General features: G+C 39.6%; 1 long non-coding RNA gene across 1 annotated transcript in view; it reads right to left on the bottom strand.

Moving 5' to 3' along the window:
• Positions 1–2,310: 2,310 nt before the first annotated feature.
• Positions 2,311–13,853, bottom strand: part of LOC145538409 (uncharacterized) — a 39,487-nt gene continuing 27,944 nt past the window's right edge. The window contains exon 4 of the long non-coding RNA XR_014076835.1: positions 2,311–2,453. This is a non-coding gene — a long non-coding RNA (uncharacterized LOC145538409). The remainder of the gene's footprint in view (positions 2,454–13,853) is intronic.

Below are 13,853 nucleotides of genomic sequence, written 5' to 3'. Positions count from 1 at the left end.
TTCATTGACACTGCCTTTCTTAGGGATTGGAATGAAAACTGACCTTTTCCAGTCCTGTGGCCACTGCTGAGTTTTCCAAATGTGCTGGCATATTGAGTGCGGCACTTTCACAGCATCATCTTTTAGGATTTTAAATAGGATTTTAACTCAGCTGGAATTCCATCACCTCCACTAGCTTTGTTTGTCGTGATGCTTCCTAAAGCCCACTTGACTTCACATTCCAGAATGTCTGGCTCTAGGTGAGTGATCACACCATCATGGTTATCTGGGTCATGAATATCTCTTTTGTATAGTTTTTCTGTATATTCTTGCCACCTCTTCTTAATATCTTCTGCTTCTGTTAGGTCCATACCATTTCTGTCCTTTATTGTGTCCATCTTTGCATGAAATGTTCCCTTGGTATCCCTAATTTCCTTGAAGAGATCTCTATTCTTTCCTATTCTGTTGTTTTCCTCTATTTCTTTGTATTGATAACTGAAGAAGGCTTTCTTATCTTTCCTTGCTATTTCTTGGAACTCTGCATTCAAGTGGGTGTATCTTTCTTTTTCTCCTTTACCTTTAGCTCCTCTTCTTTTCTCAGCTATTTTTAAGGCCGCCTCAGACAACCATTTTGCCTTTTTGAATTTCTTTTTCTTGGAGATGGTCTTGATCACTGCCTCCTATACAATGTCATGAACCTCCGTCCATAGATCTTCAGGCACTCTGTCTATCAGATCTAATCCCTTGAATCTATTTGTCACTTCCACTGTATAATTGTAAGGGATTTGATTTAGGTCAGACCTGAATGGTCTAGAAGTTTTCCCTACTTTCTTCAATTTAAGCCTGAATTTTGCAATAAGGAGTTCATGATCTGAGCCACAGTCAGCTCCTGGTCTTGTTTTTGCTGACTCTATAGAGCTTCTCCACCTTTGGCTGCAAAGAATATAATCAATCTGATTTCAGTATTGACCATCTGGTGATGTCCATGTGTAGAGTGGTCTCTTGTGTTGTTGGAAGAGGGTGTTTAGTATGACCAGTGCATTCTCTTGGCAAAACTCTGCTAGCCTTTGCCCTGCTTCATTTTTTACTCCAAGGCCAAATTTGTCTGTTTCTCTAGATATCTCTTGACTTCCTACTTTTGCATTCCAGTCCCCTATGATGAGAAGGCCATCTTTTTTGGGTGTTAGTTCGAGAAGGTCTTGTAGGTCTTCATAGAGCCATTCAAATTCAGCTTGTTCAGCATTAGTGGTTGGAACATAGACTTGAGTTACAGTGATATTGAATGGTTTGCCTTGGAAACAAACAGAGATCATTGTCATTTTTTGAGACTGCACCCAAGTACTACATTTTGGAGTTTGTTGACTATGAGAGCTACTCCATTTCTTCTAAGGGATTCTTGCCCACAGTAGTAGATATAATGGTCATCTGAATTAAATTCACCCATTCCAGTCCACTTTAGTTCAGTGATTCCTAAAATGTCTATGTTCACTCTTTCCATCTCCTGTTTGACCACTTCCAATTCTAGTTTTGGTAGTTCCAAAACTACCATACGGCCCAGCAATCCCACTACTGGGCATATACTCTAAGGAATTGGAATTGAATAAGACACATGTACCACAATGTTTCTTGCAATGCTACTTATAATGGGAAATGGATGCAACCTAGATGTCCATTGGTAGATGAATGGATAAGGAATTTGTGGTACATATACACAATGGAATATTACTCGCTATAAAAAGGAACACCATTTGAGTCAGTTCTAATGAGATGGATAAACCTAGAGCCTATTATATAGACTGTCAGAAAGAGAAAGACAACTATCATATATTAATGCATATATATGGAATCTAGAAAAGTGCTACTGATGATCCTCTGTGCAGGGCAGCAAAGGAGACACAGGTATAAAGACAGACATTTGGACTCAGTGGCGGAAGGAGAGAGTGGGATGATTTGGGAGAATAGCAATGAAACATATACATTACCATATGTGAAATAGATAGCCAGTGCAAGTTAGATGTATGGCACAGGGAACCCAAAGTAGGCGTTCTATGACAACCTGGAGGGATGGCATGGGGAGGGAGGTGGTAGGGGGGTTCAGGAGGGAGGGGACACGTGTATGCCTATGGCCAATTCATGTTGATGAATTTACATCACAATATTGTAAAGAAATTATCCTCCAATTGAAATAAATAAAATTAAGAAACTAATGTATCTACATAAATGCTGGGGTGAGGAAGATTTATAGCTCTATCCTAGTTTCAAGGAGACATACTTCTAACCTCAAAAAGCTAGCCAGCTAGGTTGAAACCAAGATCCACAAGTAGACTTGAATGCCGTAGCAAGAAATTTGGACTTTATTTGGTATAAGTTATTTTAAGTGAATTGTTACTGGGTAGGGGAGGTCAAAGAAGACCCTCTCTCACAGACCTCCATTCTTGGTTCTTCAGATTCCTCAGAAGAATTTGAGGTCTTACCTATGGCAAAAACAAGTTTATTAAGGCAAGAAGACAAAGAGCACCTCACAGGAGAGGTGGGCCAAGCCAACAGAGTCACTGGCACTGGAATGATGAGGTATGGAAATTTTTAAAACAGGGCTTTTACGGATTCATTTAGGTGGGCATGGACTGACAGTTTTGATTGACAGTTGTAAGTTACATAACAACAGGCTCTATTGCTCATGTCTTTCCCATAATTCAGACCATTATAATCATATGTATGTAAGTATGTATGTATAGAATATTTCAGTTCAGTCGCTCAGTCGTGTCTGACTCTTTGCGACTCCATGGACTGCAGCACACCAGGCCTCCCTGTCCATCACTGACTCCCTGAGTCCACCCAAACCCATGTCCATCGAGTCGGTGATGCCATCCAGCCATCTCATCCTCTGTTGTCCCCTTCTCCTCTTGCTCTCAATCTTTCCCAGCATCAGGGTCTTTTCCAATGAGTCAACTCTTTACAACAGGTGGCCAAAGTATTGGAGTTTTAGCTTCAACATCAGTCCTTCCAACGAACACCCAGGACTGATCTCCTTTAGGATGGACTGGTTGGATCTCCTTGCAGTCCAAGGGCCTCTCAAGAGTCTTCTCCAACACCACAGTTCAAAAGCATCAATTCTTCAGCACTCAGCTTTCTTTATAGTCCAACTCTCACACCCATACATGACTACTGGAAAAACCATAGCGTTGACTAGATGGACCTTTGTTGGCAAAGTAATGTCTCTGCTTTTTAATATGCTGTCTAGGATGGTCATAACTTTCCTTCCAAGGAGTAAGCGTCTTTTAATTTCATGGCTGCAGTCACCATCTGCAGTGATTTTGGAGCCCAGAAAAATAAAGTCGGCCACTGTTTCCATTGTTTCCCCATCTATCTGCCATGAAGTGATGGGACCAGATGCCATGATCTTAGTTTTCTGAATGTTGAGCTTTAAGCCAACTTTTTCACTCTCCTCTTTCACTTTCATCAAGAGGCTCAGTAGTTCTTCTTCACTTTCTGCCATAAGGGTGGTGTTATCTGCATATCTGAGGTTATTGATAGAATATTTATGAACCCTTAATGGGATCCTGGCTGCTTAAGGTCACTTGTGTTGAGGACATATCTGTGTACCAAGGGCACATGTGCAGAGTTGGAGATGCCCCTGTGGTTATTTTGTATCCACTGTGTAGGTACAGAGCTTGTGCAGGAGTTGGAAAACTGTGGTTATTTTGTAGCATATTTGTGAGCTCTCCTGGGCCGCAATGGGGCATGTCTGGGGTGGGATTTAGAGATCAGGTTTCTTCCTTTTCTGCTAGACCACCCTTTGTTGCTCATGCCTAACTTTCTAAGTAACATTAATAAATGTGATTATATTGATGTTTGGAAACCTAGCAGTACAAATATCAATACAAAGGATGGATTCTACTAAAAAGATATTCAATTCAGTGCAATCATTTGGTGGGGCTATTGTAGTGGTCTAATGAAAGATCATTGTGACCTGAATGTGGTTAGGGTTGGTGGAGTCTAAAAGGAAATGACAGATATGAGACATTTGTGAGAGCAGAATTTTTTAATAGAACTTGATTAGAGAGAAGTTTATATTTCCAAAGAATATCAAGGAGAGATACAAAAGAATTCCTCAATGATCAGTGCAAAGAAATAGAGGAAAACAATAAAATGGGAAAGACTAGAGATTTCTTCAAGAAAATTAGAGATACCAAGGGAACATTTCATGCAAAGATGGGCTCAATGAAAGACAGAAATGGTATGAACCTAACAGAAGCAGAAGATATTAAGAAGAAGTGGCCAGAATACACAGAAGAAGTGTACAAAAAAGATCTTCATGACCCAGATAATCATGATGGTGTGATCACTCACCTAGAGCCAAACATCCTGGCATGTGAAGTCAAGTGGGCTTTAGGAAGCATCATGACAAACAAAGCTAGTGGAGGTGATGGAATTCCAGCTGAACTATTTAAAATCCTAAAAGATGATGCTGTGAAAGTGCTGCACTCGATATGCCAGCAAATTTGGAAAACTCAGCAGTGGCCACAGGACTGGAAAAGGTCAGTTTTCATTCCAATCCCTAAGAAAGGCAATGCCAAAGAATGCTCAAACTACTGCACAATTGCACTCATCTCACACGCTAGCAAAGTAATGCTCAAAATTCTCCAATCCAGGCTTCAACAATACATGAACCGTGAACTTCCAGATGTTCAAGCTGGTTTTAGAAAAGGCGGAGGGACCAAAGGCCAAATTGCCAACACCCGTTGGATCATTGAAAAATCAAGAAAGTTCCAGAAAAACATCTATTTCTGCTTTATTGACTATGCCAAAGCCTTTGACTGTGTGGATCACAGAAAACTGGAAAATTATTCAAGAGATGGGAATACCAGACCACCTGACCTGCCTCTTGAGAAGCCTGTATGCAGGTCAGGAAGCAACAGTTAGAACTGGACATAGAATAACAGACTGGTTCCAAATCGGAAAAGGAGTACGTCAAGACTGTATGTTGTCACCCCACTTATTTAACTTATATGCAGAGTACATCATGTAAAATGCCACGCTGGATGAAGCACAAGCTGGAATCAAGACTGCCGGGAGAAACATTAATAACCTCAGATATGCAGATGACACCACCCTTATGGCAGAGAGTAAAGAAGAACTAATGAGCCTCTTGATGAAAGTGAAAGAGGAGAGTGAAAAAGTTGGCTTAAAGCTCAACATTCAGAAAACAAAGATCATGGCATCCTGTCCCATCATTTCATGGCAAATAGATGGGGAAAACAGTGGAATCCGTGGCAGACTTTATCTTTTGGGGCTCCAAAATTACTGCAGATGGTGACTGCAGCCATGAAATTAAAAGACACTTACTACTTGGAAGGAAAGTTATGACTAACCTAGACAGCATATTAAAAAGCAGAGACATTATTTTGCCAACAAAGGTTCGTCTAGTCAAGGCTATGGTTTTTCCAGTAGTCATGTATGGGTGTGAGAGTTGGACTATAAAGAAAGCTGAGCGCTGAAGAATTGATGCTTTTGAACTGTGGTGTTGGAGAAGACTCTTGAGAGTCCCTTGGATTGTAAGGAGATTCAACCAGTCCATCCTAAAGGAAATCAGTCCTGAATATTCATTGGAAGGACTGATGTTGAAGCTGAAACTCTGATACTTTGGCTACCTGATGAGAAGGGTTGACTCATTGGAAAAGACCCTGATGCTGGGAAAGATTGAAGACCAGAGGAGAAGGGGAGGATAGAGGATGAGATGGTTGGATGGCATCACCGATTCGATGGACGTGGGTTTGGGTGGACTCAGGGAGTTAGTGCTGGACGGGGAGGCCTGGTGTGCTGCAGTCTATGTGGTTGCAAAGAGTGACACAACTGAGTGACTGAAGTGAGTGAGTGAGAGAGAAGTTACAGGTGAAAACTTTCTGCTATTAGGAGAGAAAAAATTGAGGAGGTACAGACTGGATTTTTTTTTTAATATTTTTTTTTGGCTGAGAAGAATCCTAGTTGCTACATCAGGATCTTCCTTGCGTCATGCAGGGTCTTTCCTTGTGGGCTTCATTCTAGCTGTAGCATGGGCTCAGTAGTTGCTATCTGTGGGCTTAATTGTCTGTGGGATCTTGGTTCTCCAATCAGGGACTGAACCCCCCATCCTTGTATTGGAAGCCTTTCTTAACCACTGGTCCACCAGTCAAGTCTCCCACAGATTTGAATTTTAAAGGTTACTTTGGGTTTGGGGGCTATATAGAGTTTGAGATACCTGCCAGGCATTGTGTATGTTCAACATGAGACAACCTGATAATTGATAGTTAAACTATATGACATTGAACACAAAAGACCATTGTGAGACTCAAAAACAAGTTCAGGACTAGAGGGACTTGGTGCTTTAGTGTGAACTCATGAGGGAAATTTCATTGCAGTGTGTAAATAGAAGATACTGCTCTTGGCCTTCAGAATCTCACTGTCTACTTATAGAGGAAGCTTATCTAGTGACATGCTTGATAGATGGACGACATAGAGCAATAAATCACAACATGTTCACAAGTGAAAAGCAATGAGGTATTGAGCTCATGTGTGCTAGACAAACAGTAGATATAATTCCTCATTGAAGATACCTGTGGTATGTCTTTTGAGTAAGGTTAATAATGTGGAATATTAGCACTTAGTTTATAGACAAGGAAACCAGTGTTCCTCCTTCATAAGAACATTAGCCCCATAATGTATAAAGTTTCTACATGGATAATAAATTCTCTACCCAGACACTTCTACATCACTGACATTACAATATAGAGTAAGATTTTATCATTGTAAATAATGTTAAATGTTGCAAGTAAATGTTTTGTTGTCGTTTAGTCATGTCCAACTCTTATATATGGAATCTAAAAAAATGATACAAATAATTTAGAAAACAGAAATAGCAGACATAGCAAACAAACTTACAGTTCCCCAAAAGGAATGAAATGAGGATGATAAATTTGGAATTTGGATTAACAGATACAGACTACTATATAAAATAGATAAACAACAAAAACTTACTATATAGCACAGGGAACTGTATTCAATATCTTATAATAACCCATAATGAAAAAGAATCTGAAAACGAATATATATATGTATACCTGAAACTAACAGTTCATTATTAATGTACTATACTTAAATTTAAGAAGTGCCTGCTATTTGGCAAATAATAAATAAAATAACATTTATTTTAATAAGAATTTCCTAAGTGCCAGGCACTGTTCTAAGAATTTTGTGAATATGAATTCACTTAATACCTACATATATGAAGTTGACACTATAACTACCTCATTTTTTTGGATGAGGAAAATAATTCACAAACTGTTAAGAAACTAGTACATGATCACAGAGCCAGGCTTTGAGCTGGGTAGTTTGCTTCAGACTCCAGGCTCTAAGCTACTGCTCTGTGTTATTTTTCTGTTTGGCCCTATGAATGTGGAAAATTTTTAAATGTCATAGCTAAACCTTTACTTAGGGCTTCCCTGGTGGTTCAGCAGTTAAAAATCTACCTGCCAATACAAGAAGCCGTGAGTTTGATCCCTAGGTCAGGAATATCCCCTGGAGTAGGAAATGGCAACCCACTCCAGTATTCTTGCATGGGAAATTCCATGGACAGAGGAGCCTAGAGGACTACAGTCCATGGAGTTGAAAAGAGTAAGACATGACTTAATACCTTTAATAACACTCTCCTTGACATATTCTACTATTTGTAAAGATGACATAACTTTTATGCTCAGAATGTGTGCAGTGTTTGAACATGGGCCTCCTGTTCTTTGTTTCTTTTTTTTTTTCACCCCTTTCTATTAGCATAGATACTTTTGGATGGCGGAGCACCATAGCTTTTCCATTTTGCTGTCGTTAAATCAGGGACAGAGTTACGATCAGAATCATGGTTACCACTTCCCATGGAAGAGCTGCTGTCAGTAAGCACAAATAATCTAAAGAAATTCTATAAATTTTTTTCAGGTACCAAGGCTGTGCATTGCCTTTTCAGTTTGTATGTTAAACTTGCCAGAATTTGATATGAGAAATTCCTTCACTTAAGGAGGACAGGGGACTTACTTCCCTGGTGGTCCAGGGATTCAGACTTTGCCTTCCAATGCAGAGGGTGTGGGATTGATCCCTGGCTGAGGAGCTAAGATCCACACACACTTTGGCCAAAAAGCCAAAACATAAACAGAAGCAATATTGTAACAATTCAATAAAGACTTTGAAAATGGTCCACATCAAAACAAATCTTAAAAAAAAAAGGATAAAGAGGAAAACTGGCCAGTAAGAGGGAAGGGGTAAAGACGGTTGGATTATAAGCAAAGAAATCACTAGTGATAAAGGGAATGAATGACTGAAACCCCACTCTTGAAAAATCTGTCTTCGGAAAAGAGTGAGCATTGGAAAGATGCAGCATCTTAAGGCATTCAAGATGGTCGTTATTGTTTAGTCACTAAGTTGTGTCTGACTCTTGCAACACCATAGATTGTAGCCCACCAGGGTCCTCTGTCCGTGGGTTTTCCCAGGCAAGAATACTGGAGTGGGTTGACATTTTCTTCTCCAGGGGATCTTCCCAACCCAGGGATTGAACCCATGTCTCCTGCTTTCCAGGTGAATTCTTTACCACTGAGCCACCTCAGAAGACCATCGAACATGGACGCGTTCATTAATAAGCTAAATGGTACACATGGATGATTGGAATGGCTTGGTGAGACTTACATGCCAGTCCTTGGCAATTAGAAATGTGGCAGAGGCTTTAAGTCCAGCAGTCCTGGATTAAAATGTCGGCTTCTCCATTTCATAACCATGTAACTCTGGCTCCAGTTCATCACCTTTGGGAGATTTCTTCCCAGAATATCTCATGCATTCTCAAGCTGTAGTGTGCGTGTTAACATGCAAATTCTTGGGTTCTACTTCCAGGGATTTTGATTTACTAAGTCTGAAAATGGGCCCATAGATAACACATTTGTAACTAGTGTCCAGATGATTCTGAGAACCATCACCCTAATTTCCAGCACCTTGAGGACAGATGGATTATTTTTTGTGATGTTTGTAATAAGAAGAATGTTGTTATCATCAAGCCAATAGAATAACAGAATAACTCACGCAATCAAAGCTCCCTCCCTCAAGCTTTCCAAGTGAAATTGAGGGAAAGAAATGGGTAGCCTTTAGTGATGAAGCATTGCTTCAAGCAACATGCCCCAAGCCAAGAGAAGAAATACAGCAGCAACAACAGCCCAACTTACAGATTGTAAGAAACCCCCTCAATAGACTGAACCCTAGATTGAAGACTCCAAGGCCATTGTACTGACCCAGGGAAGACTCTCCATAGGTTCCTTAGCCTGGGTACCCTTCTGCCTTCAGCAATAGGGAAGCGTTAAAAGACGTAATTTAATTCATGAATTCTTTCTTTCAAGTGCAGATCAACACTGTTGGGCCTTTTGACCTAGACTGTCTTGTCAAGACTAATGTAAATAGCTACTCTTTTTAATGGAACCAGGTTTTAAGTTGGGTTTATTTTTAATGACTATCTGTATAATTTAGACTCCTCCAAGACAAAGGTGAATATAGTCAAAGCTATGGTTTTTCCAGTAGCCATGTACAGATATGAGAATTGGACCGTAAAGAAAGGCTGAGTGTTGGAAGAATTGATGCTTTCAAACTGTAGTGCTAAAGAAGACTCTTGAGAGTCCCTTGGACTGCAAGGAGATCAAACCAGTCAATCCTAAAGGAAATCAATCCTGAATATTCATTGGAAGGACTGACGCTGAAGCTGAAGCTCCAATACTTTGGCCACATGATGCAAACAGCTGACTCGAACAACTGAACAACAACAAAAATGTAGCCAGCTGTTGTTTCCATAATTAGTAAGATACTTATCTTTTGAAATCTGGGAAGTGAACCAAGTCTTGATAACTTCATGAAGCAGCCCATCCTTCAGGAGATTCTGACATAAATAAGCTAGTTGGATACTAAAATAACTATCTAGAAAGTTCCATTTCACAGTGCCTCTTCTATGTGCTTGCCGCTGGATTAGGTCCTTTACAGATTCTTTCTTTAACCCTCACAGCAACTCCATGAAATTATTGATAATAAGACTAACTTGGAGAAGTTAAAACATATACAAGTATGAATTTACACAACAATTAAGTGGAGAAGCTGGCATTAAAATTCAGTGCTGCTTCTCTGAGGGAGAAAAGAAAGCTTATCTTCATCCCAATAAATCCTTTTAGCTCATTCATCTCTGCTCAAAGAGGGTATTAATATGATAGAAAACTGACACTATCCAATTCAGAAATGCATTTTGATACAGAGAAACAGTTAAATAATACCACGTGGAAACGAAGAGGCAAATGCAGGATGTGGTACACTATATGAGAAAACTGATCTTGTTTAAACAAGTCAAGGGCACAGAGAAAGGAGGAAGAGAAGGAGGCTGCCACACAACGTGGATGGACCTAGAGATTCCCATACTTAGTGAAGTAAGTCAGACAGAGAAGGAGAAATATCTTATGACATCCCTTAATTGTGGAATCTAAGAAGACTTGATACAAATGAACTTATTTACAAAACAGATGCACAGACTTAGAGAATGGACTTAATGGTTACAGTGGCTAGGGAGGGCAGATGGTGGGGAGGGATAGTGAGGGAGTTTGGGATGGACATGTATAAACTGCTGTATTTATAATGGATAACCAACCTACTGTATAGCACAGGGAACTCTACTCAATGTTATGTGGCAGTCTGGGTGGGAGGGGAGTTTGGGGGGAGAATGAATACATGTGTATGTATGGCTGTGTCACTCCGCTGTGCGCCTCAGACTGTCACAACATTGCTCATTGGCTATACTCCAATATAAGATACGAAGTTAAAAGAGAGAGAGAAGGAGGCTGCTCCAAGTTAAGAGTTTAAGAGACGTAACCACCAATGTCAAGAGTAGACCTTCTTTGGATTCTTATTTAAGCTATCTAAGGAACAGCATGTTTAACACAATAGGGGCAATTTGAATATAAATGTCTATCATTTAGATGAAACAAAAGAATGATTGTTAACGTGTGAATCTCATTAAGATTATTTAAGAAAATATTCCTGTGCATGAGAGATGCCAACTGAAGTTGTAGGAATGAAAGAATGATGCCTGGAACACTTTACAATGCCACGGGATTTTTCTAAAAAATGGAATAGGCAAAGTAAATGTGCCAGTCTTGAACATTAGTGAATCTATGTGAGAAATGTATGCGGGGTCATTATTTTTAATACTTTTGTGTATGTTTTAAACCTCTTGTAATAAAAAAAATATTAGTGAGTTTTGTTTCCCATGTTTCTTATCAGATCAGCCCTGTGATCTATGAACCTCTGACAGTGTAGAGGTGGGTCTTCAGGACTGTAGGAATTAACCACGATGTATAATAATGTTTCTGGGGGGGAATTTCTTTTCCTTGCTGCAGTTGTGAGCTTCTGGACAGCTCAGAATTAAGTTCTGATGGCTGTCCCAAGTAGTGCTTAAACTAAGCAGTATTTGTAAGTAGGTTACGTATAAATAGCAAGCTTCCTATTTATAGATCTTCAAGGCCAAACGTGTTTGCAATTCCTTCTGACCTTGCCTCATTTCTCAATGCCAGCTACATAACTACAACAAGAAATGCCCTCCCCACCTTTCCTGTGTATGTATATATTATATCTTAATTTACTGCTGTACCTTTCCACCAGCTATTAATATTTCAAGGTAACAAGCACAATTTATATTTAAAAGTTTATTTTTCCTTAAAATATGGATGTATTTATCATGTCTTGAACTGAAACTTCAAAAGGGAAATTTCTCTCTGTAAGTAGGTGTATATGTATCAATCATAAAATGCTAAGTGCACAGTGACATTTCCAAATTTTAGATAAAAACATGGGAACCTCTAAGACCAGATCCCAACCAACTTCTCGCCTTTATTTCTGCCATCCAAATTAAGCCATTTACAGTTACTCTTTTATACACAAAGTTTCCTATTCTCAATGCTGAATTTATGGTCTGCTTTTCTTCTGCCTAGAATATTCTCTCTCCTTCTCCACAAGCCTCAAACTTGAGCTCTCTTTAAGTCTAACTCAAATACCGTGTCCTTTTTGAAATTCTTTTCTGGTGGTGCTGGCTGGATGTGATCTTTCTTTTCCCAAAGGCTGAATTTCTTTTGCAAACTCTTCCTGTCTTGGAGTGATCTTCTGACCCACATGAGTTGCTGACCCGCATTCCCCATAAGCTGCTTCATAATGGTCTTTCTTTCAGTGAACATAGAGCTTGTTTCTGTACATTGGACCTGGATATATTTGACATTTGTCTAAATGGAGAATATAATTTTTTAAGGTTTTGAAAATAACATTTATTTCTTAAAAGTTAACATGTGCATAATAGGAAACCAAAAAACACAAGAAGCAAAAAACAAAGTCACTCATAATCACAAGCAGTTGATGGTTTGATGTGTCCTTCTAGATCTCATTTGTGTATTTTCACAATCAAGCTTCTATTTTTATGTAATTAAGATCATACAGTTATGTATCATGCTATTTCACACATCGTGAATATTTACCATTTCAAAGTCCCAAAGATAACAAGAATTTTTGTAATCAAGCATGTACTATATCTATATGACTTACTTGTGCAGAGGACTAAGTCTGGAAAATATCCTGAGCTAAAAACTTAAAAAGCAAATATTTAAAAGAAAGCTCTGATTCCTTTCAATTTGCAGTGTTCTTTTGTATGGAATAGTGTTTTCTAGAAACCAAGGACAACCTCACAGAATGCATGGACCTTTTCAAAGAGACCCTACTGTGTTCAATTTGCCTTAGATTTTGAAGTCATGGTTGACTGAATCCAAGGCCCTAGGTTTTAAATGAAAGTAAACAGGATTAAGCACTCTCCTCTCCGTGCCAGTTTTATGATACTGGACTTCTCTGCAGGTTTCCTTTCTGTAGAGGCACCGGGTGTGAACATTCTCTGAAGACTGCTCAGTGCCCACCCGACAGCAGGAGGGCCAGGACCCCTGCTACAGCCACTGCTGAGGCTGTAAATGATACCAGGCAAGTGTGAGTTCTGCCTTCTTTGAAAGGATTACTCTTAATGTATGCAACAACCTAAGGAAACTGTAATCCAGCCCAGCTAGAAACAGACTCCGTGTTCAGTTAGCTCAGATTTTCTTAAATTATTCCTCCCTTTCATGGAAATGTCAGTCTTCTCCTTTGTTTCTCCACTCCCCACCTGCAAAGCCTGGCATATCAAGGAAATATTACCTGCCATAAATATAAAGAATTCAATATGGAAGTGTAGCTACTCAGTTCATCTTCCCCAGGCCCCACATAAAGGGGCATGGTCACACCTCACACCCATGGCTACAGTCAAAAAAAAAAAAAAAGAAGGAAAAGAACAAATGTCTGCTAGGACATGTAGAAATTAGAACCCTGTGCACTGTGGGTGGGATTGTAAAATGGTGCAACCATTATGGAAAAGGGTATGGCAGTAATATAGGGACTGAACTGTGTCTTCCCAAAATTCATATGTGGTAGACATAACCCCCAAAGTCACTGTTTGAGACAGGGCCTTTAAGGGGTAATTAATGTTAAATGATGTCATTAAAGTAGAGCCAAAATCCAATAGGATTGTTGTCCTTTTAAGAAAAAGAAGAGACACCAGAAGTGTGTACACACAGACGAAAGCTCCAAGAAGGCACTGTGAGAAGGTGGCCATTTGCAAGCCAAGGAGATGGGCCTCACTGTTACTGAGTCCAAGCTTGCTCTGGTCACTGCACGATAGGCCAATAAATCCAAGAGACAAGGTGCTGAGGCAAGAAATGTGATTTTACATGAAGAGCCATCTGACTGAGAAGATGGCAGACTAATGTCCTAAAATA

Source organism: Giraffa tippelskirchi, chromosome 2 (assembly GCF_054371585.1).
Source record: "Giraffa tippelskirchi isolate mGirTip1 chromosome 2, T2T-mGirTip1v1.2.pri, whole genome shotgun sequence".
In the NCBI taxonomy this organism is placed as follows: Eukaryota; Metazoa; Chordata; class Mammalia; order Artiodactyla; family Giraffidae; genus Giraffa; species Giraffa tippelskirchi.
This window is presented reverse-complemented; position numbering and strand designations above follow the sequence as displayed.